Here is a 26,462-nt window from a genome sequence, read left to right on the forward strand (position 1 = left end):
TGCAAACAATTAAAGCTTACATTTCCATCTTATTTACATCTTTTGCACAAATTTGTATTTGAAACACTTTTGCATTGTAAATGTTGATGTGTTGAAATGGAATGCTTTTTCTTGATTTTGAACAAATATGGTCTTAGCTATGAAATTTGAATCCTCTAGTTTGCAAGGTTTTGCTGCTTACGGCCATTCCACCCTTAGAACGCCTGATCTCGTATGATCTCAAAAGCTACCTAGGGTTGGGCCTGGTTAGTACTTGAATGGGAGACTGTCTGGGAATACCAGGTGTTGTAAGCTTTTCCAGTCCTGCAAACAATTAAAGCTTACATTTCCATTTTTTTTCATCTTTTGCACAAATTTGTATTTGAAACTCTTTTGTGTTGTAAATGTTGATGTGTTAAAGTGGAATGCTTTTTCTTGGTTTTGAACAAATATGGTCTTAGCTATGAAATTTGAATCCTCTAGTTTGCAAGGTTCTTCTGCTTACGGCCATTCCACCCTTAGAACGCCTGATTTCGTCTGATCTCAGAAGCTACCTAGGGTTGGGCCTGGTTAGTACTTGAATGGGAGACTTTCTGGGAATACCAGGTGTTGTAATCTTCTTCAGTCCTGCAAACAATTAAAGCTTACATTTCCATGTTATTTACATCTTTTGCACAAATTTGTAGTTGAAACTCTTTTATGTTGTAAATTTTGATGTGTTGAAATGGAATGCTTTTTCTTGGTTTTGAACAAATATGGTCTTATCTATGAAATTTGAAACCTCTAGTTTGCAAGGTTCTTCTGCTTACGGCCATTCCACCCTTAGAACGCCTGATCTCCTCTCATCTCAGAAGCTACCTAGGGTTAGGCCTGGTTAGTACTTGAACGGGAGACTGTCTGGGAATACCAGGTGTTGTAAGCTTTTCCAATCCTGCAAACAATTAAAGCTTACATTTCCATTTTTTTTTCATCTTTTGCACATTTTGTATTTGAAACTCTTTTGTGTTGTAAATGTTGATGTGTTGAAATGGAATGCTTTTTCTTAATTTTGAACAATTGTGGTCTTATCTATGAAATTTGAATCCTCTAGTTTGGAAGGTTCTTCTGCTTACGGCCATTCCACCCTTAGAATGCCTGATCTCGTCTGATCTCAGAAGCTACCTAGGGTTGGGCCTGGTTAGTACTTGAATGGGAGACTGTCTGGGTATACCAGATGTTGTAAGCTTTTCCAATCCTGCAAACAATTAAAGCTTACATTTCCATCTTATTTACATCTTTTGCACAAATTTGTATTTGAAACACTTTTGCATTGTAAATGTTGATGTGTTAAAGTGGAATGCTTTTTCTTGGTTTTGAACAAATATGGTCTTAGCTATGAAATTTGAATCCTCTAGTTTGCAAGGTTCTTCTGCTTACGGCCATTCCACCCTTAGAACGCCTGATTTCGTCTGATCTGAGAAGCTACCTAGGGTTGGGCCTGGTTAGTACTTGAATGGGAGACTTTCTGGGAATACCAGGTGTTGTAATCTTCTTCAGTCCTGCAAACAATTAAAGCTTACATTTCTATGTTATTTACATCTTTTGCACAAATTTGTAGTTGAAACTCTTTTATGTTGTAAATTTTGATGTGTTGAAATGGAATGCTTTTTCTTGGTTTTGAACAAATATGGTCTTATCTATGAAATTTGAAACCTCTAGTTTGCAAGGTTCTTCTGCTTACGGCCATTCCACCCTTAGAACGCCTGATCTCCTCTCATCTCAGAAGCTACCTAGGGTTAGGCCTGGTTAGTACTTGAACGGGAGACTGTCTGGGAATACCAGGTGTTGTAAGCTTTTCCAATCCTGCAAACAATTAAAGCTTATATTTCCATTTTTTTTTCATCTTTTGCACATTTTGTATTTGAAACTCTTTTGTGTTGTAAATGTTGATGTGTTGAAATGGAATGCTTTTTCTTAATTTTGAACAATTGTGGTCTTATCTATGAAATTTGAATCCTCTAGTTTGGAAGGTTCTTCTGCTTACGGCCATTCCACCCTTAGAATGCCTGATCTCGTCTGATCTCAGAAGCTACCTAGGGTTGGGCCTGGTTAGTACTTGAATGGGAGACTGTCTGGGTATACCAGATGTTGTAAGCTTTTCCAATCCTGCAAACAATTAAAGCTTACATTTCCATCTTATTTACATCTTTTGCACAAATTTGTATTTGAAACACTTTTGCATTGTAAATGTTGATGTGTTGAAATGGAATGCTTTTTCTTGATTTTGAACAAATATGGTCTTAGCTATGAAATTTGAATCCTCTAGTTTGCAAGGTTTTGCTGCTTACTGCCATTCCACCCTTAGAACGCCTGATCTCGTATGATCTCAAAAGCTACCTAGGGTTGGGCCTGGTTAGTACTTGAATGGGAGACTGTCTGGGAATACCAGGTGTTGTAAGCTTTTCCAGTCCTGCAAACAATTAAAGCTTACATTTCCATGTTATTTACATCTTTTACACAAATTTGTAGTTGAAACTCTTTTGTGTTATAAATGTTGATGTGTTGAAATGGAATGCTTTGTCTTGGTTTTGAACAAATATGGTCTTAGCTATGAAATTTGAATCCTCTAGTTTGCAAGGTTCTTTTGCTTATGGCCGTTCCACCCATAGAACGCCTGATCTCGTCTGATTTCGGAAGCTACCTAGTGTTGGGCCTGGTTAGTACTTGAATGGGAGACTGAATGGGAATACCAGATTTTGTAAGCTTTTTCAATCCTGCAAACAATTAAAGCTTACATTTCCATTTTTTTCATCTTTTGCACAAATTTGTATTTGAAACTCTTTTGTGTTGTAAATTTTGATGTGTTGAAATGGAATGCTTTTTCTTGATTTTGAACAAATATGGTCTTAGCTATGAAATTTGAATCCTCTAGATTGCAAGGTACATCTGCTTACGGCCATTTCACCCTTAGAACGCCTGATCTCGTCTGATCTCAGAAGCTACCTAGGGTTGGGCCTGGTTAGTACTTGAATGGGAGACTGTCTGGGAATTCCAGGTGTTGTAAGCTTTTCCAATCCTGCAAACAATTAAAGCTTACATTTCCATGTTATTTACATCTTTTACACAAATTTGTAGTTGAAACTCTTTTGTGTTGTAAATGTTGATGTGTTGAAATGGAATGCTTTGTCTTGGTTTTGAACAAATATGGTCTTAGCTATGAAATTTGAATCCTCTAGTTTGCAAGGTTCTTTTGCTTATGGCCATTCCACCCATAGAACGCCTGATCTCGTCTGATTTCGGAAGCTACCTAGTGTTGGGCCTGGTTAGTGCTTGAATGGGAGACTTTCTGGGAATACCAGGTTTTGTAAGCTTTTTCAATCCTGCAAACAATTAAAGCTTACATTTCCATTTTTTTCATCTTTTGCACAAATTTGTATTTGAAACTCTTTTGTGTTGTAAATGTTGATGTGTTGAAATGGAATGATTTTTCTTGATTTTGAACAAATATGGTCTTAGCTATGAAATTTGAATCCTCTAGTTTGCAAGGTTCTTCTGCTTACGGCCATTCCACCCTTAGAACGCCTGATCTCGTCTGATCTCAGAAGCTACCTAGGGTTGGGCCTGGTTAGTACTTGAACGGGAGACTGTCTGGGAATACCAGGTGTTGTAAGCTTTTCCAGTCCTGCAAACAATTAAAGCTTACATTTCCATGTTATTTACATCTTTTGCACAAATTTGTATTTGAAACTCTTTTGTGTTGTAAATGTTGATGTGTTAAAGTGGAATGCTTTTTCTTGGTTTTGAACAAATATGGTCTTAGCTATGAAATTTGAATCCTCTAGTTTGCAAGGTTCTTCTGCTTACGGCCATTCCACCCTTAGAACGCCTGATTTCGTCTGATCTCAGAAGCTACCTAGGGTTGGGCCTGGTTAGTACTTGAATGGGAGACTTTCTGGGAATACCACGTGTTGTAATCTTCTTCAGTCCTGCAAACAATTAAAGCTTACATTTCCATCTTATTTACATCTTTTGCACAAATTTGTATTTGAAACACTTTTGCATTGTAAATGTTGATGTGTTGAAATGGAATGCTTTTTCTTGGTTTTGAACAAATATGGTCTTAGCTATGAAATTTGAATCCTCTAGTTTGCAATGTTCATCTGCTTACGGCCGTTCCACCCTTAAAACGCCTGATCTCGTCTGATCTCAGAAGCTACCTAGGGTTGGGCCTGGTTAGTACTTGAATGGGAGACTGTCTGGGAATACCAGGTGTTGTAAGCTTTTCCAATCCTGCAAACAATTAAAGCTTACATTTCCATGTTATTTATATCTTTTACACAAATTTGTAGTTGAAACTCTTTTGTGTTGTAAATTTTGATGTGTTGAAATGGAATGCTTTTTCTTGGTTTTGAACAAATATGGTCTTAGCTATGAAATTTGAATCCTCTAGTTTGCAAGGTTCTTCTGCTTATGGCCATTCCACCCTTAGAACGCCTGATCTCGTCTGATCTCAGAAGCTACCCAGGGTTGGGCCTGGTTAGTACTTGAATGGGAGACTGTCTGGGAATACCAGGTTTTGTAAGCTTTTTCAATCATGCAAACAATTAAAGCTTACATTTCCATTTTTTTCATCTTTTGCACAAATTTGTATTTGAAACTCTTTTGTGTTGTAAATGTTGATGTGTTGAAATGGAATGCTTTTTCTTGGTTTTGAACAAATATGGTCTTAGCTATGAAATTTGAATCCTCTAGTTTGGAAGGTTATTTTGCTCACGGCCATTCCACCCTTAGAACGCCTGATCTAGTCTGATCTCAGAAGCTACCTCGGGTTGGGCCTGGTTAGTACTTGAATGGGAGACTGTCTGGGAATACCAGGTGTTGTAAGCTTTTCCAGTCCTGCAAACAATTAAAGCTTACATTTCCATGTTATTTACATCTTTTGCACAAATTTGTAGTTGAAACTCTTTTGTGTTGTAAATTTTGATGTGTTGAAATGGAATGCTTTTTCTTGGTTTTGAACAAATATGGTCTTATCTATGAAATTTTAATCCTCTAGTTTGCAAGGTTCTTCTGCTTATGGCCATTCCACCCTTAAAACGCCTGATCTCGTCTGATCTCAGAAGCTACCTAGGGTTGGGCCTGGTTAGTACTTGAATGGGAGACTGTCTGGGAATACCAGGTGTTGTAAGCTTTTCCAATCCTGCAAACAATTAAAGCTTACATTTCCATGTTATTTACATCTTTTGCACAAATTTGTAGTTGAAACTCTTTTGTGTTGTAAATTTTGATGTGTTGAAATGGAATGCTTTTTCTTGGTTTTGAACAAATATGGTCTTAGCTATGAAATTTGAATCCTCTAGTTTGCAATGTTCATCTGCTTACGGCCATTCCACCCTTAAAACGCCTGATCTCGTCTGATCTCAGAAGCTACCTAGGGTTGGGCCTGGTTAGTACTTGAATGGGAGACTGAATGGGAATACCAGGTGTTGTAAGCTTTTCCAATCCTGCAAACAATTAAAGCTTACATTTCCATGTTATTTACATCTTTTGCACAAATTTGTAGTTGAAACTCTTTTGTGTTGTAAATTTTGATGTGTTGAAATGGAATGCTTTTTCTTGGTTTTGAACAAATATGGTCTTAGCTATGAAATTTGAATCCTCTAGTTTGCAAGGTTATTCTGCTTATAGCCTTTCCACCCTTAGAACGCCTGATCTCGTCTGATCTCAGAAGCTACCTAGGGTTGGTCCTGGTTAGTACTTGAATGGGAGACTGTCTGGGAATACCAGGTGTTGTAAGCTTTTTCAATCCTGCAAACAATTAAAGATTACATTTCCATTTTTTTCATCTTTTGCACAAATTTGTATTTGAAACTCTTTTGTGTTGTAAATGTTGATGTGTTGAAATGGAATGCTTTTTCTTGGTTTTGAACAAATATGGTCTTACCTATGAAATTTGAATCCTCTAGTTTGTAAGGTTCTTTTGCTTACGGACATTCCACCCTTAGAACGCCTAAACTAGTCTGATCTCAGAAGCTACCTTGGGTTGGGCCTGGTTAGTACTTGAATGGGAGACTGTCTGGGAATACCAGGTGTTGTAAGCTTTTCCAGTCCTGCAAACAATGAAAGCTTACATTTCCTTTTTTTTTTCATCTTTTGCACAAATTTGTATTTGAAACTCTTTTGTGTTGTAAATGTTGATGTGTTGAAATGGAATGCTTTTTCTTGATTTTAAACAAATATGGTCTTATCTATGAAATTTGAATCCTCTAGTTTGCAAGGTTCTTCTGCTTACGGCCATTCCACCCTTCGAACGCATGATCTCGTCTAATCTCAGAAGCTACCTAGGGTTGGGCCTAGTTAGTACTTGAATGGCAGACTGTCTAGGAATACCAGGTGTTGTAAGCTTTTCCAATCCTGCAAACAATTAAAGCTTACATTTCCATGTTATTTACATCTTTTGCACAAATTTGTATTTGAAACTCTTTTGTGTTGTAAATGTTGATGTGTTGAAATAAAATGCTTTTTCTTGGTTTTAAACAAATATGCTCTTAGCTATGAAATTTGAATCCTCTAGTTTGCAAGGTTCTTCTGCTTACGGCCATTCAACCCTTCGAACGCGTGATCTCGTCTGATCTCAGAAGCTACCTAGAGTTGGGCCTGATTAGTACTTGAATGGGAGACTGTCTGGGAATACCAGGTGTTGTAAGCTTTTCCAATCCTGCAAACAATTAAAGCTTACATTTAGGTTTTTTTTTTTCATCTTTTGCACAAATTTGTATTTGAAACTCTTTTGTGTTGTAAATGTTGATGTGTTGAAATGGAATGCTTTTTCTTGATTTTGAACAAATATGGTCTTAGCTATGAAATTTGAATCCTCTAGTTTGCAAGGTTCATCTGCTTACGGCCATTCCACCCTTAGAACGCCTGATCTCGTCTGATCTCAGAAGCTACCTAGGGTTGGGCCTGGTTAGAAATTGAATGGGAGACTGTCTGGGAATACCAGGTGTTGTAAGCTTTTCCAATCCTGCAAACAATTAAAGCTTACATTTCCATGTTGTTTACATCTTTTGCACAAATTTGTAGTTGAAACTCTTTTGTGTTGTAAATGTTGATGTGTTGAAATGGAATGCTTTTTCTTGATTTTGAACAAATATGGTCTTATCTATGAAATTTGAATCCTCTAGTTTGCAAGGTTCTTCTGCTTACGGCCATTCCACCCTTCGAACGCATGATCTCGTCTGATCTCAGAAGCTACCTAGGGTTGGGCCTGGTTAGTAATTGAATGGGAGACTGTCTGAGAATACCAGGTGTTGTAAGCTTTTCCAATCCTGCAAACAATTAAAGCTTACATTTCCATGTTATTTACATCTTTTGCACAAATTTGTAGTTGAAACTCTTTTGTGTTATAAATGTTGATGTGTTGAAATGGTTTGCTTTTTCTTGGTTTTGAACAAATATGGTCTTATCTATGAAATTTGATTCCGCTAGTTTGCAAGGTTCTTCTGCTTACGGCCATTCCACCCTTAGAACGCCTGATCTCGTCTGATCTCAGAAGCTACATAGGGTTGGGCCTAGTTAGTACTTGAATTGGAGACTGTCTGAGAATACCAGGTGTTGTAAGCTTTTCCAATCCTGCAAACAATTAAAGCTTACATTTCCATGTTATTTACATCTTTTGCACAAATTTGTAGTTGAAACTCTTTTGTGTTGTAAATGTTGATGTGTTGAAATGGAATGATTTTTCTTAGTTTTGAACAAATATGCTCTTAGCTATGAAATTTGAATCCTCTAGTTTGCAAGGTTCTTCTGTTTACGGCCATTCCACCCTTCGAACGCATGATCTCGTCTGATCTCAGAAGCTTCCTAGGGTTGGGCCTGGTTAGTACTTGAATGGGAGACTGTCTGGGAATACCAGGTGTTGTAAGCTTTTCCAATCCTGCAAACAATTAAAGCTTACATTTCCTTTTTTCTTTTCATCTTTTGCACAAATTTTTATTTGAAACTCTTTTGTGTTGTAAATGTTGATGTGTTGAAATGGAATGCTTTTTCTTGGTTTTGAACAAATATGGTCTTAGCTCTGAAATTTGAATCCTCTAGTTTGCAAGGTTCTTCTGCTTACGGCCATTCCACCCTTAGAACGCCTGATCTCGTCTGATCTCAGCAGCTACCTAGGGTTGGGCCTGGTTTGTACTTGAATGGGAGACTGTCTGGGAATACCAGGTGTTGTAAGCTTTTCCAATCCTGCAAACAATTAAAGCTTACATTTCCGTTTTTTTTCATCTTTTGCACAAATTTGTATTTGAATCTCTTTTGTGTTTTAAATGTTGATGTGTTGAAATGGAATGCTTTTTCTTGATATTGAACAAATATGGTCTTATCAATGAAATTTGAATCCTCTAGTTTGCAAGGTTCTTTTGCTTGTGGCCATTCCACCTTTAGAACGCCTGATCTCGTCTGATCTCAGAAGCTACCGAGGGATGGGCCTGGTTAGTACTTATATGGGAGACTGTCTGGGAATACCAGGTGTTGTAAGCTTTTCCAATCCTTGAAACAATTAAAGCTTACATTTCCATGTTATTTACATCTTTTTCACAAATTTGTAGTTGAAACTCTTTTGTGTTGTAAATGTTGATGTGTTGAAATGGAATGATTTTTCTTGGTTTTGAACAAATATGCTCTTAGCTATGAAATTTGAATCCTCTAGTTTGCAAGATTTTTCTGCTTATGGCCATTCCACCCTTAGAATGCCGGATCTCGTCTGATCTCAGAAGCTACCTAGGGTTGGGCCTGGTTAGTACTTGAATGGGAGACTGTCTAGGAATACCAGGTGTTGTAAGCTTTTCCAATCCTGCAAACAATTAAAGCTTACATTTCCATGTTATTTACATCTTTTGCACAAATTTGTATTTGAAACTCTTTTGTGTTGTAAATGTTGTTGTGTTGAAATGGAATGCTTTTTCTTGATTTTGAACAAATATGGTCTCATCTATGAAATTTGAATCCTCTAGTTTGCAAGGTTCTTCCGCTTACGGCCATTCCACCCTTAGAACGCCTGATCTTGTCTGACCTTAGAAGCTACCTAGGGTTGGGCCTGGTTAGTACTTGAATGGGAGAGTGTCTGGGAATACCAGGTGTTGTAAGCTTTTCCAATCCTGCAAACAATTAAAGCTTACATTTCCGTTTTTTTTCATCTTTTGCACAAATTTGTATTTGAAACTCTTTTGTGTTGTAAATGTTGTTGTGTTGAAATGGAATGCTTTTTCTTGATTTTGAACAAATATGGTCTCATCTATGAAATTTGAATCCTCTAGTTTGCAAGGTTCTTCTGCTTACGGCCATTCCACCCTTAGAACGCCTGATCTTGTCTGACCTTAGAAGCTACCTAGGGTTGGGCCTGGTTAGTACTTGAATGGGAGAGTGTCTGGGAATACCAGGTGTTGTAAGCTTTTCCAATCCTGCAAACAATTAAAGCTTACATTTCCGTTTTTTATATCTTTTGCACAAATTTGTATTTGAAACTCTTTTGTGTTGTAAATGTTGATGTGTTGAAATGGAATGATTTTTCTTGGTTTTGAACAAATATGCTCTTAGCTATGAAATTTGAATCCTCTAGTTTGCAACTATCTTCTGCTTACGGCCATTCCACCCTTAGAACACCTGATCTCGTCTGATCTCAGAAGCTGCCTAGGGTTGGGCCTGGTTAGTACTTGAATGGGAGACTGTCTGGGAATACCAGGTGTTGTAAGCTTTTCCAATCCTGCAAACAATTAAAGCTTACATTTCCATTTTTTTACATCTTTTGCACAAATTTGTAGTTGAAACTCTTTTGTGTTGTAAATGTTGATGTGTTGAAATGGAATGCTTTTTCTTGGTTTTAAACAAATGTGGTGTTAGCTATGAAATTTGAATCCTCTAGTTTGCAATGCTCTTCTGTTGATGGGTGTTCCACCCTTAGAACGCCTGATCTTGTCTGATCTCAGAAGCTACCTAGGGTTGGGCCTGGTTAGTACTTGAATGGGCGACTGACTTGGAATACCAGGTGTTGTAAGCTTTTCCAGTCCTGCAAACAATTAAAGCTTACATTTCCATGTTATTTACATCTTTTGCACAAATTTGTAGTTGAAACTCTTTTGTGTTGTAAATGTTGATGTGTTGAAATGGAATGATTTTTCTTGGTTTTGAACAAATATGGTCTTAGCTATGAAATTTGAATCCTCTAGTTTGCAAGATTCTTCTGCTTACGGCCATTCCACCCTTAGAACGCCTGATCTCGTCTGATCTCAGAAGCTACCTAGGGTTGGGCCTGGTTAGTACTTGAATGGGAGACTGTCTGGGAATACCAGGTGTTGTAAGCTTTTCCAATCCTGCAAACAATTAAAGCTTACATTTCCATGTTATTTACATCTTGTGTTTGAACCTGTAGAGTAAAGGTATAGCGTTGTGGTAGAGATAAAAGTAAGTACAAACACCCTAAATGTGTTAGAGCGACAAATTAGCTCTGAATAAATGAGCAATGAAAGATTTTTTTCCCTTTAAAAAAGGCTTCTACTTTCCAAAATAACTTCATGACTTTATTGCTTCTTCTAGACCCACATTACATAAATCAATGTTATACTGTGTTGTTAAATGTTAGAATATCAAATTGAATCAAAAGACTGTGATGTGGGGTGAAACTGCTACTGTACGTTTAACCACAGTGTTTTTCTTTTTTTTTTTTTTAATTTTGAGGTGATTGAGTGACGGAGACTGTGTAAGTTAAATGCATTGATTTATTTTCGTGTCTTTCTGAAGACTGCATTTATATTTACATCCCGCTCTTTAAATAGGGGGCAGGGTTAGGTAATTTTGCATTGTGGCCATGGAGCGGTGTGGGTCTGCTCTGACTGTGAGACATAGCACAGTGGGTTGTGGGACGGGGCTCACGGCAGCACCCGCTGCTGAGGACAGTAACTGAAGTTACTCCAATAACACCAGAAATAGTCGCTAGATTTGTTGCTAGCGGGGTCTAAAAAGTTGCTAAATATAGCGACAAAGTTGGTAAGTTGGCAACACTGGGTAGGTGGCGCTTAACAGGGCTGTTGGGTATTTTGGGTGCCCTGGTTTGTGCACGTTCCGTCGACAAGCTGGATGTGTTTAGGCATAAGGGTGATTCTTTTGGTGTGGATAGCGCACAGGTTAGGGTCTTCAGACTGACTGGAGATCTAGAGGTAGAGATGGGCCCTTGAAGCCCTGGATGTTCTTGTGCACTGAGGAGAACTGCTGGAAGCTGGAAGGACAGCTTGCAGATTAGCAGCGTTGTGGATTTCTGGTAGCAGTTCTGGCAAGGATTAGTCCTTTATCTCCTCCCGGATGGAAGTTTATGGCTGGAGTGAAAAGGGTCTCTGATGATTCTGCGAGCTTAATTAGGGAATTGTCGAACCTACTGCTGAATAGAAATGATTATCATGCACTGTTTGGTGGAATTGCTCCTATTTCATGACCCACAAAGTGCACTACATAGTGAAGAGGGAGTAATTTGAGACTGGGCCTCAGGAGAGTTAACACTGAGCGTGCTGCAGTATCAGTTTCAGAGATGAAGCTTTAGGAGTGTTTCTGCAACTTTTTCTCAACTCTGATGCAGGTTAACTGTCAGTTAGCTTTGAGTTTTGAGCTGCTTACAGAGACGCAGCTCCACAGGTGAGACACACTGTGTGGTAAGACTTCTATCTGCGGCTCACAGCACGCTGAATTTTGGAGGCATCTTCCCCGGTGCACTGTACTGATTATGTTACAGCGCCACCACGCCACTACTGCCGCAATTACAGTTATAAAAGCCTGAAATCCATCGAGTGCAGCATGCAGTTTTGTCGAGAACTGCTGGCACAAACTTGTACATTTTACATTTGCTATTCCCTTGCAGTGTTACTGAAATGATTTTAGTATGTAATTCAGTATTTTTTAACTGTTCAGCACATTGTAACAGCACATGATAATATTGATAACTATATCAAAATTTAATGTTACTATAATCTGGAAATTACATTTTCATACCGTTTCAGCTCTAGTTTTGGGTGATTGGTGCACGTATGTGTAAATACACTCATATTGGCGTCTTTAGCTGCGTTACAAAGTCTATGCTGCAGTCGAGGTAGGCTGCATTTCACGGCCGTTACATCCTAGAAGGTTTTTCCAAAGTTAAGGACCCTTTGTATACAGCCCAGAAATGCAGCCGATGTTCAGAGCGATTTGGAGGAAGCAACTGACATTTCTCCAGCCCTCGGTTACAAGGTTCTCTGAACACACATGGGTGCTGCCAGGGATTTTGGCCCCTAATGAAAAGATATTACCCCACAACTCTAACAATTCTGCCAAAACATTTAATGAACATTTTTAGGGCACGTACAACACGGTGGGTCAGACTAAACAACCAGCACCAAGAAAAGGTTTCAGGGCAGAGGTTGTTTAAAAATGCTAGAATTAATTTCTGTGAAGAAATGAAAAAGCAGCAGCTATGCTACAGTGCCCCCGCGGCTTTAAGGGCATTAGGATTAATGTAAACATTACCTCACTAACTTTGTTAAATAAAATATAACAACTTAACACATGGATATAAATGTGTATATATATATATATATATATATATATATATATATATTGTAGGACCTTGGCACAGCATTTGCCTTACAATGACAAAATATTTATAGAAGACATGTCACACATGCCAGATTTTGTTGTTTTCAAAACATACTAGGTTATTCTAATATGTCTTCATATGAGATATGACCATTAACAGAATAGTGTTTTTTAGCTGAAAATGCAGTCATTTTGATGATAAGTTATGTGTATTAATTTGTAATTAGTGTATTTATCAGTGTTGGCTGAACTCAGGACTTTTATTCTAAAAGGTTTTTAAGTCTCATTGGGCCTGTTGTGATGTTCCTAAGGTATCATTGGGCCTATTGTGCTGGTTCTTTAGGTCTCATTGGGCCTGTTGTGGTTTGACCTTTAAGCCACTTGCTTATTGTCTATTTTCTATATTTGCATAAAAAATCCAATAACTTAGGCCTACTTGAAGCCATAGCTGACTCCAGTGTTGACATGTTTTTTTCATGGTAATTCCTACTCCATCCACTATGTGGCAGTATATTGAAAGTAGACCAACAAGTCAAAAGGAGGGAAACTTGCAGCAGCAAGGTGGTTTAGCTGTGGCTGACTTCAGGCCTCACTGTAATGGAGGCCCTTACTGGTGGAACTATAGGTTCTAATACTCATGGTAAGTTTGATATTGTTTAATTCTTTATATATTCAGCCAAGCTTTGTGTAAGTTTTATTTGTGAGCTTTTGTGCTGTTTGGCTTTTGCAGAAAGCTTTTAATTTTTCTTGTTTTTTGTTTGTTTGTTTTTCTTTTTGCAGTCCTTGCATGGACACTGGGGTAAACTTTACACACAGAGGACAGTAGGACAAAGGTATCACTCCCGAATTTACTCTCAGCAACTCAAACCAAGGACTTTCATTGTTCAGACTTTCCTTTCACAAGGAAACAGCCAGGATTATAAACTTCAGAAAGAAGGATGTCAGAAATCCAAACCACTTTGTGAGAGCGCTCCAACTCCTATGTTTTGGATTGTTTCTATGGACTCCAAGTAAGTACCGTTAATAAGAGGGTGAGTGCAGACAAACTTTTACCCCCCTTCAAGCACTAGTGAGCAGTCCACCATTTTTGTCTTTCCGTCACTTTGATAGAAGTTAATCTTAGTCTCTTAATCTGTCCACAAGACCTTTCTCCAGAATTCTGCCGGCTCTCTTAAGTACTTTTTTGCAAATTGTAATCAGGCTATTGTAAGGGTAGTAGTATATTTCAGATGTATCTGTACACTACAGCTGATTTTAGATGTATATGCTATATGGATGTTTCACTGGAACAGTATTACGTTAAAATATGACAAAAATGGTTAAAATATGGCATATATTGTATGACAGTGTCACAGTAGTGATTTATTCCTTATACAAATGCGCTTCATCTCTGTTGTTCAGTAGGTTTGATTGTACTTATAAGTAACACCAGCAGCTCTTTATCTCTGTGAGAGTTTTTGGTTTCTGCACACTCTGGCTATTCTGATTAAATATCCTTGTCAAAATGGAAAGTCTGGAATGTTGAGGAAATATAATGATTGTAGTTTCTCTGTTTTCCATCTTCTTTTTTTTTAAAGTAATGTTTGAGATTTTAGGATCCAATATCAAACTAACTTGACTGAGCTTTCCAAGCTCAAGTTAAAATTTGCTTTACTATACAAAGAAGCGACCGTGTTTTTTAGCTTATTAGTAAGACAGCCAGAACCATTTTGCTGAAGTTTCATTTACTAGTGTTTGCAAATGCAGCTTCTCCTAGTCTGAGAAATATGTGGAAATAGTACCACCGGTGAAAGTGGTGAAATTTGGTATGGAATATAAGTTTCTATGGGTTGCTTTCCTGTCTCTCCCTCTAACACTCTTCTCCATCCGTCCATCCACAATGCCCTTTCTGTCTGTCTGTTTATCCTGACTGATAGGTCTTCACTTGCTTACCTGCTTTTTGCTAGCTCTCATGTTGCTTGATACTCCTAGTCATTTCTTTATGTTCATTAATACTAGCTTTGGCTTGTGAATTTCCCCACTGCGGGACTAATAAAGGACTATCTTATCTTTATCTTAGCCAGTTTTAATCATTGTGCTGTCTGCTATTTGTGTTACTTTACACTACTTTTCTTTACTAACTAACTAACCTCTGTGTTTACTCTCAAGGAAGATGGTGGCTGTGGAGAGCATGGGAGCGTCAGCTGACTCTTCGCACTCCACTGATGGCTGCCGGTTTGACGTCCGGTCCTCTACCACAGAAAAAGAAAAGACTTCACCTCTGCTGTCTGGGATCTGTCGTGCTCTCAGGGAATATCGAGAAGGTGCTAGGCCAGGACTTTCTGGCCCTATCCAGTCACACCAGTTAGGTAAGTGATGATTTACTTTATTCAATCAAATGATTTTTAGCCGCTGGACCAGGAATAATGGAAAAATCAGCCAAGTCTAACATTAAGTCTAAATAGAAATCATTTATTTCTAGTGTCTTTTGGACCTAAAAGGAGAACATCTGTTTTGTTACTGTTAAGAAGAAGGAAGTTCTGTGATATTCAGAGTTTTATATCCTTTACGCAGACCTCAGTTTCCTTTAATCTAGATTTATCATCAGGTTTGGCTGATATATAGAGCTGTGTGTCATCTGTATAACAATGCAAATTAACATCATGTCTGCTTATAACTGTGCTCAGTGGTAACATGTATAATGTAAATAATAGCGAGTCTTGCAGAACTGTTCCTGTGATTCTCTCTGTGAACTTCCTCTACCTGATAATCTAGGGATATGTACATAATTATAACCTGCGGCGTGGCTACATCTAGTGCTAAATATTCATCTAAATTATGATCACTTACTTTCATTTACAATGACTGCTTTCTAGGGTAATGATCTCATATTAAGTAGACCAAGCTTTAGATCTGAGGTAGTGCTGTTATTGTTTGAATGTGAGAATTTAACATTAATTAAATTATTAAAACAAGCTGGTTTAGATGTTCTATGTTTGGGTTTAATACGCTAAAACCTGACAACTCAAAGCAGCTCACAGACTTAGCCTGTCTATCTGCAGCCTGGTCTGTGTTTTTTGTTAGTTTTTTTGTTTTGCTTGGCTCCTAATTCTAGCTAACATAGCCTCATATGATGTGGTCTCACTCATTAGGATTTTCCACTCTTGGAGAATAGGACATGTGTAGGACATTTCCAGTGTCTTAATATAACGGCTGAAGATGGTGAGGTTATCCCCACCATCAAAACTGAATATGCGCCCTTTGTTAGAGTTTGAGGCTACTCATGTCTCCAACATTCCAACACACTATGCCAAAATGGTTTAACCATGTGGCATTCGCATATAAGATGCCAAAAGGTTCCAATTTCTTTTTTTACACTTCCAACATAAACTAGTATTTGTTAGTCTTATTTTGAAGAGCCTACAAGGTGTCCAATAATACCAGTGAAACATTTTATATTGTATAAATTTCCCTTTAACTTACTAATACACTAATATATTTTCCATTTTGTGCTATGATCTGACTCTATGTATCCCTATTAATTTTACGCTTACTGTCTCTTTCAGATTATTCTTAAATGATCACATACACTACAAAATAAATACATTTAGTTTTTATATTGATGCTTTATGATTAACAGGGTAATCTAGATCGTTAACAATTGGGTTGGCTGGTCTTACTGACCAAGGCTTTCTAATTATACAATGTGTAATTTGTAAATATTTCCAGAAATCACCTTTTTCTCGCAGCTCGTACTGTTGAACAAGTTCAGTAAATGACATGAATGCCACCTGTTTATAGAGATCATTCACAGTATGTATACCCTTGTCTAGCCACCTTTTCCAAAACAATTTCTGCTTCCCAATCTTCACCTCTGGGTTGAGCCAGAGTAATGCATGATGTTGTTTGTAGTGGGAAATCCTGTGCAATTTATTTAACCTTTGCCCAGACCTCTTGAGAGTGCATGGTGACTGGGTTTACCTGACTGGGTTTACTGGGTTTCTGGGTTACTTATCTTTCTTTGGTATCAGAGTGATGAGTGTTTCATTAAGAGATGGTGGAAGTGAGCCTCTTTGAAAAGCCTTCTGAAACACATTTGTCAGTACTGGAGTAATTATATCTATATATTCTTTATAGTACTCCACCGGAAATCCTGGTGATTTCCCTGTTTTCATGGCTAAAATGGCAGTTTTAACCTCTTCTTGGGTTATTGGTGCATCAAGAAGAGATGCTTGATCAGAAGATAAATTTGGAAGATTTATGTTTGAGAAAAAATATTGGGCTAATAGCTCCAGTAAAGCACCTTATGATCTATACAGGTTCTCATAGAATTCATTAAAGACATCATTGATACCCTTAGAAAATGTTATAAGAGAACCTCCTGCTCTTATTGCTGGAATGATGTGGACAAAGCATTGTTCTTTTACCTGTCTGCCAAAAGTCTGCCAGTTTTTTTTTTCTCCTGACTCAAAACCATGTTTTAAGTCTGAACGTAGTATGTAATGAATTTGAAACTTACATTTACACGTGTTTTTAAATAAGCTTTCAGAGTAATGTCTGACCAACTCTTTTTCCATGCTATTTAGTTCTGCTTCCAGAGCTATTTGTCCCTTGTCGAAGTCTGTGCAATCATTTTACTCCTAATGTATGCTTTAGATGCCTTCCAAACCATTGCTACGCTGTCTGTGCTACCCAAATTAAAACGAGGATGGGTCCTCTGCAGGTTCTTTAGAAAATAACTCATCCTGTAGTAAAGATGTGTTCATTCTACATCTACCTCTTCTAAGCCTGTCTGAATGTATATTCACACATAGTTCAACAGGTGCATGGTCCGACAGAGAAATAGCGTTGATGGTGCTATCAATGATGGTATTGGTTAGTCTCTGTGAGATCAAAATAAAGTCCTTTAATGAGTAGGATTTATGGCAGTGGGAGTAAAATGTGGTCCCGGTTTCTAGGATTGACCTCAATCAGGCCTTTGTCCTCCATCAGCATGTGAATGGCAGCTCTGTCCTTCGGTGTTGAGATACCTGAATATTTACTTTTATCTAATATCCCATCTAATTCCTAATTGAAGTCTCCTGCCAAAAGTATTTGTCATATCTATGCTCCAAACAAAGAGGGTCCATCTCTTTCATGGTGTTAATATATTGGGAAATGCCCAAGGACAGTGTTATTTACCCCCCCCCCCCCCATAATAATAATATCGGCTTCTATATAAATAACTCTGCCATTACTATCCTTATACTCCTTCAGCAAAAAAAAAAGTTTAACCTCTAATGGGCCAAAATAAGAACTCCAATAGAAATAGAACTATAGTAAACATATCCATCTCAGTCTCTTTTATAAATGTTTGTTTTATCATCCTGGAAATGTATTTCTTGAATGACTGCTATATCAGCTTGAATAAATATAAAAACAAAGATATAAACATACTTTTTTCTTTTTCTCAGGATTCCCACAACCATTAATATTCCAGGAAACTAACATAAACACTATTTGCCATTCATATGATGAGAACAAAACTGAAATAAAAGATTGGCATAGCAATCGTCCCACGTCATCTGACCATCCTAATTTCAAAACATAGGCTACTGTTTTTGTATCATTGAGGATGATGCCTGTTATTCTAAAATGAACCAACATCTAGGTTTTAGCATCTCTACATCTCAGTCTACTTATGCTAGTGGATGTTTCATAGTTTATTCTCCTAGTCATTCTCCTAGTTTATTCTCCTAGTCATTTCTTTTATGTCCTTTAATATTAGCTTTGGCTTGTTTATCATAGTTTTAATGCTTGTGCTGTCTGCTATGTGTCTTACTTTACATTACTTTGCTTTACTAACTAACTAACCTCTGTGTTTACTTTCAAGAAACATGGTGGCAATGGAGAGGCCCTAAGAGCATCAGCATGACCAGGGCCAGCCCAAGACTTTATAGGACCCTAAGCAGATTTTCATTTGGGGCCCACATACCACCACCTTAGCACCAGATGCTTCATCATTCCATATGCTGTACTGTGTGTGTACCGTACCCACTATCATTAGCATTATTTGTAATTAGCTTACATCATACCATTGTCATTCTGGCTGTTGTTTTTAGTGGTGTATACATTTTCAGCAACATTAGCCAATAAGACACTGCATTTACAGAAAACAAGTCATCCAATTTTTCTTCAATTTTTCTTCAACCCCACCTCTGCATATTGTGCAATTCCCTTTCTTTTCTGGGCCAGAAAAAAGGAAAACTAAAAGGAAGTGGAAGGCCTAAGGTGAGAGCTGATGTTTATGTTTTTTCTTGGAGTAAATTTGCAGAAAGAGAATTTGGTCAACGCTGAAGCACCTGGACCTTTATCGACTTTGTCTATGGCTCTGCATGCTCCAGCGGCGAGGGCAACTACTCCAGACGGTGTTCTCATTGTTTTATGCTATCTCTTGCGTTTCAGACTAGTATACCAAATAAAGGAGTTCGGAACAACTTGTAGGAACTCAGAACTCTTAATAACAGCTTGCCTTCAGTTCCATCTCAATACAACACAGTGCGTCACACTCAATCCGGTCCGTGCTACAACACCACTATACAATTAACTATTCCTCTTGTTACATCTTCCTTGTTTTTTTTTTTTTTCCTCTGCAACACATTTAACCAAGCAGTTACTTGCGTATATAAAAGGCACATGTAGACCAACAATGCTTTAACACATCCGATGGCTAATAAACATATCTATACACAATCCTTCAGGTGTGCTGTTTTTTTGATTATCCTACCACTTCTAGATCTAACAGCCGTCTGCATGCTGTGTCCAGCGTGAGCTGTGTGTTGGCGGTGTGGTGGTGTGTGTGTTGTGTTTGTTCAATGAGATCAGTTCTGTTTTGACTTCTCCCTGAGTGTCAGTCCATGCATGTGCATAGGATCTGTTGTTCACTTGTTCCATCACTGTGCGGGGTGTCCAGTGAATGTGATTAGAGTTCTCAGTTTGCACTCTCTCTCTCTCTGTCTCCACCTTTCAGATCTGACAGATCTTTTGCACGTCTGTTGTAGTAGTTTGTCTGTCTGGACGGATTTTGTTTCACAGACTGATTAGTTTTCATCACAACAGGCTGAAGTTGCTGCTCATGAGTCTCTGTGCTGGGCTAGCACTAAATCCCTGTGAGGTTGCATTTCTATGGTTTAGAATGGCATGGTAGGGGTCTGATTTTGCTTGTATTGCTCTTCCCAGGAGTCTTTTTGCTGTTTTTACTGCAGACTCTGCTTTACCATTACTCTGAGGATATGTAGGTGATGAGGTAACATGCTCAAAGTCCCAGGCTTTGCCGAACTTTCTGAACTCCTGTGAGGAAAACTGTGAACCGTTATTCGAAACCACAACATCTGGAATGTCGTGGCGTGCAAAGTGAGCTTTCAGCTTGTGGACAACAGTGGCTAAACTTGTGTCTGGAAGATGGTCGACCTCCAAGAAGTTTGAGAAGTAATCAACTGTGATCAGGTAGTTTCTGGCATTGAATGCAAAGAAATCCGTTCTGACCTTTGCCCAAGGCCTCAGCGGAATGTAATGTGGGTGCAGTGTCTCTTTTTGCTGCTTTGTCTGTTGCCCTGCACACTCCACAACAAACTGCACAACTGGCCAACAAACACATTCTCTGGCCCTGCGCAGACAGCTTTCAATGCCCACTCCTACTGACTGGGAATACTGATCGCTCCCTTCTGAATAGCACACCATGTTGCACACTAAGTTCATCCTGCATAGAAAAGAAAGGTCTCACCTCCTCCACCACTTGTGCTCTGTCTTTCGGCCATCCCTGTAAAATGATCTGTTTTAGGGACTGCAGCGCTTTTCTGTTTCAGTCTGAATGTTCCGCAGCCTTTCCTCTGAAATGGGCAGATATTGGATCATGTTTATTGTCACAATTTCAGCCTCAACTGAACCTGCAATATCCCATTCTGGTAGATAAGCTCTGCTTAGTGTGTCTGCTACATACATCAGTTGTCCAGGCACATATGTGACACTGATATCATATTTCTGCAGCCTCAGTAGCATTCGTTGCAATCTCTTTGGTGCATTAAACAAGGGCTTTTTTTCCATGGCAAACAGAATGGCCAAACATTGTTTTTCTATCTGTGCATAACCCCGTACAGTGGGTGTGAGAGCTCTGCTGCCATAGGCTATTGGCTGGCCTGCCTGCCTGGAGTGCTGCTCCCAGACCAGTCTCTGATGAGTCACACTGGAGAGTAAGGTCTCCCACCGGATCATAATATTTCAGGACTGGTGTTGTCGCAATTGTGTGTTTAAATTTCTTGAATGCACTTTCCTGCACATCTGACCATTCCCACACAGCATCCTTGTGTGTCAGCTGCCTCAGAACCTCACAGTCGTCTGCTAAATGTTCACAGAATTTGCTGAGATAGCCTCTGTAGACCTTTGACGTCTGTTGGGCTGGGCATGTCTGCAATGGCTCGGCTATTCTCAAGGTCTATTTTCAACCATTCGGATGCAAGTCTGTGCACTTTTGCGTAGCTTAAATTTCTCAGCATTCAGTTTAATGTTGCACTCTCTGCAGCGATCCAGCAGCTTTCTCAGCTTAACATCATGGTCCCTCACAGCGTCTTCCTCATATTCACCTTCACCAATGATCAGGATGTCATGATGGATGTGTGAGCCTGTGCTGGAACACTTCTGGTGCCAGGATGAAAGTAATTGTCTGTGGTGTGAAGTGTAAATTGTGCACAGATGTCTGTTTCATTTAAACTCATTTGGAACATCTGTTGTTGTGTAGTGTATGTGTTCTGTGTAAGACCTTATACTGGATTAACTGTGTATTTGTGTTTTTACTCATTAGGAAAATATTTTTGCAGATCTGTTTTCAGTGGTAGTTACTTAAGTTGATACTACGTTCTTCTTCCCATTTACTGCATGTAATAGATATGGTGGTGTTGATACTGGTGAGGAGTACGTATAGTTTTGAGAGGAGTATTTTCTGATTAGTGATTTTGTTTAGACTTTTTATAATGGTGGTGGTTCATTAAAACTCATGAATGTGTTATTATTGAAAAGATGGTGTAGATGGGTAATACCCACATTTTCTTTCCATTTCTTGAAGATTAGAGGGGATTTGTTTTTTGTGAAGTCTAGGTTGTTCCATATTGTTGTATGCGAGCTGGGGACATGTCAAAGTTTGTTAATTTGTTGATTTTCCACCAGGCTGAAAGAGTTGAGGATATTGCTGTGCTTTAATGTCTTATTAAGGAGTGGTTAATCATATTTCAGTTTGTGTTTGTTCTATGTCTAACCACTGATTATGGTAATCTTGTTGTCCCCATTTAATTAAATAGTGAAGTTGGTTTCCATTAAAGTCCAGAGCATCTAGGCCACTATGAGCTTTATTATTTTGTAAAGTTGGTTTATTTTTTATGTTTTATTTTTGTTTTTTTGATTCTTCAGTAGAACTGAGTTATTAATGTGTTCAGTGTGTCAAACCACTTTTTCTTTGGTTCAATTGGAATCATAGAGAAATGGGAGTGAATCTTTGGTAGAACTGCCATTTTGATTATTGCAATGCATCCTAAAATTGAGATGGGTAAGTTCATCCATCGATTTAGGTTATCGTCTAGTGACTTTAACAGTGGGGTGTAATTGAGCTAAAATCGATCAGATATCCTAGAGGAGATGTTTATTCCAAGGTATGTGATGTGATTTGTAGTAGATGGAAGCAATAGGTTTTGGAATGCAGTTTGTTCCACATATTGGTAAAATAATAGATTTATGTCAGTTTATAGAGTAATCGGATATGTGCGAGTAGGTGTTGATGACTGCCGTTCTTTGATTGATTGTGTGGGATTTTGAAGATAAAGCAATTTATCATCTGCATATAGACTTGTCTTATGGGTGGGGCTATGAGTTTTGATACCAATGGTTTTGTAATTCTGTCTTATGGCAGCAGCTAATAGTTCAATAAATAATGCAAATAATAATGGTGAGAGTGAGCATCATTGCCAGGTTCCATGATGTAGGGAGAAGTTTGTGCAAGTTATTGGTGACCACTAATGCCATAGGTGAGGAGTATAATAGTTTAAACCAGTATATAAAGGATTGCCCAAAACCAAACTTTTGTAGTGCTGTAAAAATGAAGTTTACTTTGTCAAATAAATCCTGTTTGATCTGGAAGTCTGAAGTAGGACATAACTGTTTCTAATCTTACTGATAGAGCTTTACTATTATAAGATCTGTGTTGATGAATGATACTGGGATAGCTTGAGCATTGAGTAGGATCCTTATTTGGTTTAAGTATTACTGATATTAATGCAGTATTCATTTGTGTTGGAATATGTGATGTATGTTTTATTTAAATTACCATTCTGATAGAGAAAGCTCTTAACAGAATGCCAAATAGTAAAGCCCCAGACCCAGATGGATACCCTCCTGAGTTCTACAAACACTTCTGGCAAGTTATCTCCCCACTCTGTTTCTTCAGTGGTTAATGGAATGTCTAGGTCTGCTGCCTGACAGTTATTTCATTTGGGTAGTAGTAGGTTATTTAAGAAGGCATTGATGTCCTCTCATTTTACATTTTTAGTGTTAGCGGACAGATTGTTATAGTACATTTTAAAAGTATTGTTTATTGATTTAGGATCTTGAGTGAGATTTCCTGATGGTTCCTAAATTGTAGCTATTGTAGCAATTCTTCAAAGTGTTGAGAGTAAGAACTTTCTCGTTAATGATTGTGTCCCATTTATGCTGGTGTACTTTATTATTTTAAGAGTTCATTTTGTGGGTTTTTTTCTGCATTGGTTCCATGTGGTTGTTGGATTCTTTTGCACTATTGTTTTGCATTTCTTATTCTCTAATTTTTGTGCACTAAGATATAATTTCCCCCTAAGTACTGCTTTTACTGTTTCCCATAGAAGTATTGAGGAGATTCCTGATCATTTATTTCCATAAAGGATGCCCATTCTCTCCTAAAAAAGATATCAAAGTCTGAGTCTTTGAGTAGTGATATGTTGAGGTGCCATCAAGGTTTTGTTCTGTGTGTGTGTTTTAATCTGAAAGTGCATGCTGATACATGCATGGTCTGAGATGACTATGGGATGAATTGCTGTTTTAGAAAGCTATGGTATAACAGTTTTACTGGAAAGAATGCGGGAGTATGACTGGTGGAACTAGGAGAAGTAGGTAAATTCTATGGCTGTTGGGTTCTGTAGTCTCCATACATCTCCAAGGCCAAGGTCACATATGTAATGTTGTGGTGATGTGGTAAGATTTTGCTATGGACTGATTCATTTTATCTTGACTATTTTCAAAATGGTATTAAAGTCCTCGCAATAAGAATTTGTGAATGGTGAAAATCTGACAATATTTTAAAAAGGTTATGAAATGTATATGTTAGCAATAGTAATGTCTTGGTTTAGGATAGAGATTTGAAAAATAACATACTGTCCCTGTGAATCTTTGCTAGTGTTTTTATGGATAAATGGGAGGTTGCTATTTATTAATATTGCTACACCTCTTATTGGAGCTATATGTCGATGTGTAAACATGAATGAATTTTCAATTAATACATTTTTTGTTTATTACTGATTCTCCAAACACCATTATTCCCTCCCTTCCTGATGGAGGATCCGGCCAAAAAGGTACTATCCGTCTGCAACTGTGTGTGGCTCGCTATCTAATTGTCCACAAAAGTGTAACAGGTAGGTGATTGTTCAGTTCCTATGCATGAATTGAGTTTCTTTGTCATACAGGTTTGCTGGAACCAATTAAAACCTCCTTCCCCAGGTCGGCGATCTTTCAGTTTCTATAGATGATTTGACTTTATTTTTTGTCTTACAGGTTTTCAGGACACCATGAACACCATATTCCGAATAGTTTATTTGCCCAAAAGTGTTGCATCCATCTGAAACTGTGTATGGCTCGCTTTCTATCTATCCCATAGTGTTTAACAGGTAGGTAATGTTTCAGTTTCTTTACATGTTTTGACTTCATTTTTTGTCTTACAGGTTTTCAGGACAACATAAACCCCATATTCTGAATAATGGATTCGGCAAACGTTGTTCCATCCGTCTGAAACTGTGTGTGGCTCGCTTTCCACCTGTCCGCTAGTGTGTAACAGGTAGGTGATCTTTCAGTTTCTGTACATGTTTTGACTTTATTTTTTGTCTTACACGTTTTCAGGACACCGTAAACCACCTCATTCTGAATAATGGATTCGGCCAAAGATGTTCCATCCATCTGAAACTGTGTGTGGCTCGCTTTCTTTCTGTCCGCTATTGTGTAACAGGTAGTTAATGTTTCAGTTTCTGTGCATGATTTGACTTTATTTTTTGTCTTACAGGTTTTCAGGACACCATGAACACCATATTCCGAATAGTGGATTTGCCCAGCAGTGTTGCATCCATCTGAAACTGTGTGTGGCTCGCTTTCTGTCTGTTCGCTAGTGTGTAACAGGTAGGTGATGTTTCAGTTTCTATTCATGTATTGACTTTATTTTTTGTCTTACAGGTTCTCAGGAAACCATGAACACCACATTCCGAATAGTTTATTTGCCCAGCAGTGTTGCATCCATCTGAAACTGTGTGTGGCTCGCTTTCTATCTGTTCACTAGTGTGTAACAGGTAGGTGATGTTTCAGTTTCTTTACATGTTTTGACTTTATTTTTTGTCTTACAGGTTTTCAGGACACCTTGAACCCCATATTCTGAATAATGGATTCGGCCAAAGATGTTCCATCCATCTGAAACTGTGTGGCTCACTTTCTTTCTGTCCGCTAGTGTGTAACAGGTAGTTAATGTTTCAGTTTCTGTACATGTTTTGACTTTATTTTTTGTCTTACAGGTTTTTAGGACACCATGAACACCATATTCCGAATAGTGGATTTGCCCAGCAGTGTTGCATCCATCTGAAACTGTGTGGCTCGCTTTCTATCTGTCTGCAATTCTGTAACAGGTCGGTGATCTTTCAGTTTCTATACATGATTTGACTTTATGTTTTGTCTTACAGGTTTTCAGGACACCATGAACACCATATTCCGAATAGTGGATTTGCCCAACAGTGTTGCATCCATCTACAACTGTGTGTGGCTCGCTTTCTATCTGTCCGCTAGTGTTTAACGGGTAGGTAATGTATCAGTTTCTTTACATGTTTTGACTTTATTTTTTGTCTTACAGGTTTCCAGGACACCGTTAACCCCATAGTCCGAATAAAGTATTTGTCCAACAGTGTTGCATCCATCTGAAACTGTGTTTGCCTTGCTTTTTATCTGTCCGCTTGTGTGTAACAGGTAGGTGATGTTTCAGTTTCTATATGTGATTTGACTTTATTTTTTGTCTTGCAGGTTTTCAGGACACCATTTACCCCATATGCCGAATAATGGATTCGTCTAACAGTCTTGCATCCATCTGAAACTGTGTGGCTCGCTTTCTATCTGTCTGCTAATGTGTAACAGGTCAGTGATCTTTCAGTTTCTATACATGATTTGACTTTATTTTATGTCTCACAGGTTTTCAGGACACCATAAATCCCAAATTCCGAATAATGCATTCGGCCAACGATATTCCATACATCTTCAACTGTCTGTGGCACGCTTTCTATATGTCCACTAGTGTGTAACAGGTAGGTGATCTTTCAGTCTCTATACATGTTTTGACTTTACTTTTTGTCTTACAGGTTTTCAGGACAGAGTGAACCCCATATTCTGAATAATGGATTCGGCCAAAGATGTTCCATCCATCTGAAACTGTGTGTGGCTCGCTTTCTATCTGTCCGCTAGTGTTTAACAGGTAGTTAATGTATCAGTTTCTTTACATGTTTTGACTTTATTTTTTGTCTTACAGGTTTCCAGGACACCGTTAACCCCATAGTCCGAATAATGTATTCGTCCAACAGTGTTGCATCCATCTGAAACTGTGCTTGCCTCGCTTTTTA

At 38.3% G+C, this 26,462-nt stretch overlaps 29 pseudogenes; all 29 read left to right on the plus strand.

The window, feature by feature from the left end:
• Positions 1-175: 175 nt before the first annotated feature.
• On the plus strand, positions 176-294 carry LOC140571561 (5S ribosomal RNA; annotated as a pseudogene).
• A 184-nt stretch (positions 295-478) lies between these two features.
• Positions 479-597, plus strand: LOC140571313 (5S ribosomal RNA; annotated as a pseudogene).
• A 185-nt stretch (positions 598-782) lies between these two features.
• On the plus strand, positions 783-901 carry LOC140568281 (5S ribosomal RNA; annotated as a pseudogene).
• A 184-nt stretch (positions 902-1,085) lies between these two features.
• On the plus strand, positions 1,086-1,204 carry LOC140567029 (5S ribosomal RNA; annotated as a pseudogene).
• Positions 1,205-1,389: 185 nt separating this feature from the next.
• Positions 1,390-1,508, plus strand: LOC140567200 (5S ribosomal RNA; annotated as a pseudogene).
• Positions 1,509-1,693: 185 nt separating this feature from the next.
• Positions 1,694-1,812, plus strand: LOC140568283 (5S ribosomal RNA; annotated as a pseudogene).
• Positions 1,813-1,996: 184 nt separating this feature from the next.
• On the plus strand, positions 1,997-2,115 carry LOC140567030 (5S ribosomal RNA; annotated as a pseudogene).
• A 185-nt stretch (positions 2,116-2,300) lies between these two features.
• On the plus strand, positions 2,301-2,419 carry LOC140573402 (5S ribosomal RNA; annotated as a pseudogene).
• Positions 2,420-2,906: 487 nt separating this feature from the next.
• On the plus strand, positions 2,907-3,025 carry LOC140570298 (5S ribosomal RNA; annotated as a pseudogene).
• Positions 3,026-3,512: 487 nt separating this feature from the next.
• LOC140570263 (5S ribosomal RNA) lies at positions 3,513-3,631 on the plus strand (annotated as a pseudogene).
• A 185-nt stretch (positions 3,632-3,816) lies between these two features.
• On the plus strand, positions 3,817-3,935 carry LOC140566692 (5S ribosomal RNA; annotated as a pseudogene).
• Positions 3,936-4,120: 185 nt separating this feature from the next.
• Positions 4,121-4,239, plus strand: LOC140572550 (5S ribosomal RNA; annotated as a pseudogene).
• Positions 4,240-4,424: 185 nt separating this feature from the next.
• On the plus strand, positions 4,425-4,543 carry LOC140571335 (5S ribosomal RNA; annotated as a pseudogene).
• Positions 4,544-4,726: 183 nt separating this feature from the next.
• Positions 4,727-4,845, plus strand: LOC140567362 (5S ribosomal RNA; annotated as a pseudogene).
• Positions 4,846-5,030: 185 nt separating this feature from the next.
• LOC140568411 (5S ribosomal RNA) lies at positions 5,031-5,149 on the plus strand (annotated as a pseudogene).
• A 185-nt stretch (positions 5,150-5,334) lies between these two features.
• LOC140568550 (5S ribosomal RNA) lies at positions 5,335-5,453 on the plus strand (annotated as a pseudogene).
• A 185-nt stretch (positions 5,454-5,638) lies between these two features.
• LOC140566014 (5S ribosomal RNA) lies at positions 5,639-5,757 on the plus strand (annotated as a pseudogene).
• Positions 5,758-6,548: 791 nt separating this feature from the next.
• Positions 6,549-6,667, plus strand: LOC140567960 (5S ribosomal RNA; annotated as a pseudogene).
• Positions 6,668-6,854: 187 nt separating this feature from the next.
• LOC140567195 (5S ribosomal RNA) lies at positions 6,855-6,973 on the plus strand (annotated as a pseudogene).
• A 185-nt stretch (positions 6,974-7,158) lies between these two features.
• On the plus strand, positions 7,159-7,277 carry LOC140567146 (5S ribosomal RNA; annotated as a pseudogene).
• A 185-nt stretch (positions 7,278-7,462) lies between these two features.
• LOC140571742 (5S ribosomal RNA) lies at positions 7,463-7,581 on the plus strand (annotated as a pseudogene).
• Positions 7,582-7,766: 185 nt separating this feature from the next.
• LOC140567375 (5S ribosomal RNA) lies at positions 7,767-7,885 on the plus strand (annotated as a pseudogene).
• Positions 7,886-8,071: 186 nt separating this feature from the next.
• Positions 8,072-8,190, plus strand: LOC140571126 (5S ribosomal RNA; annotated as a pseudogene).
• Positions 8,191-8,374: 184 nt separating this feature from the next.
• Positions 8,375-8,493, plus strand: LOC140573223 (5S ribosomal RNA; annotated as a pseudogene).
• A 185-nt stretch (positions 8,494-8,678) lies between these two features.
• LOC140566685 (5S ribosomal RNA) lies at positions 8,679-8,797 on the plus strand (annotated as a pseudogene).
• A 185-nt stretch (positions 8,798-8,982) lies between these two features.
• LOC140567808 (5S ribosomal RNA) lies at positions 8,983-9,101 on the plus strand (annotated as a pseudogene).
• Positions 9,102-9,285: 184 nt separating this feature from the next.
• On the plus strand, positions 9,286-9,404 carry LOC140567810 (5S ribosomal RNA; annotated as a pseudogene).
• Positions 9,405-9,587: 183 nt separating this feature from the next.
• LOC140570292 (5S ribosomal RNA) lies at positions 9,588-9,706 on the plus strand (annotated as a pseudogene).
• A 488-nt stretch (positions 9,707-10,194) lies between these two features.
• On the plus strand, positions 10,195-10,313 carry LOC140571556 (5S ribosomal RNA; annotated as a pseudogene).
• Positions 10,314-26,462: the final 16,149 nt, after the last annotated feature.

The sequence above is a fragment of the Salminus brasiliensis genome, chromosome 11 (genome assembly GCF_030463535.1).
Source record: "Salminus brasiliensis chromosome 11, fSalBra1.hap2, whole genome shotgun sequence".
Lineage (NCBI taxonomy): Eukaryota > Metazoa > Chordata > Actinopteri > Characiformes > Bryconidae > Salminus > Salminus brasiliensis.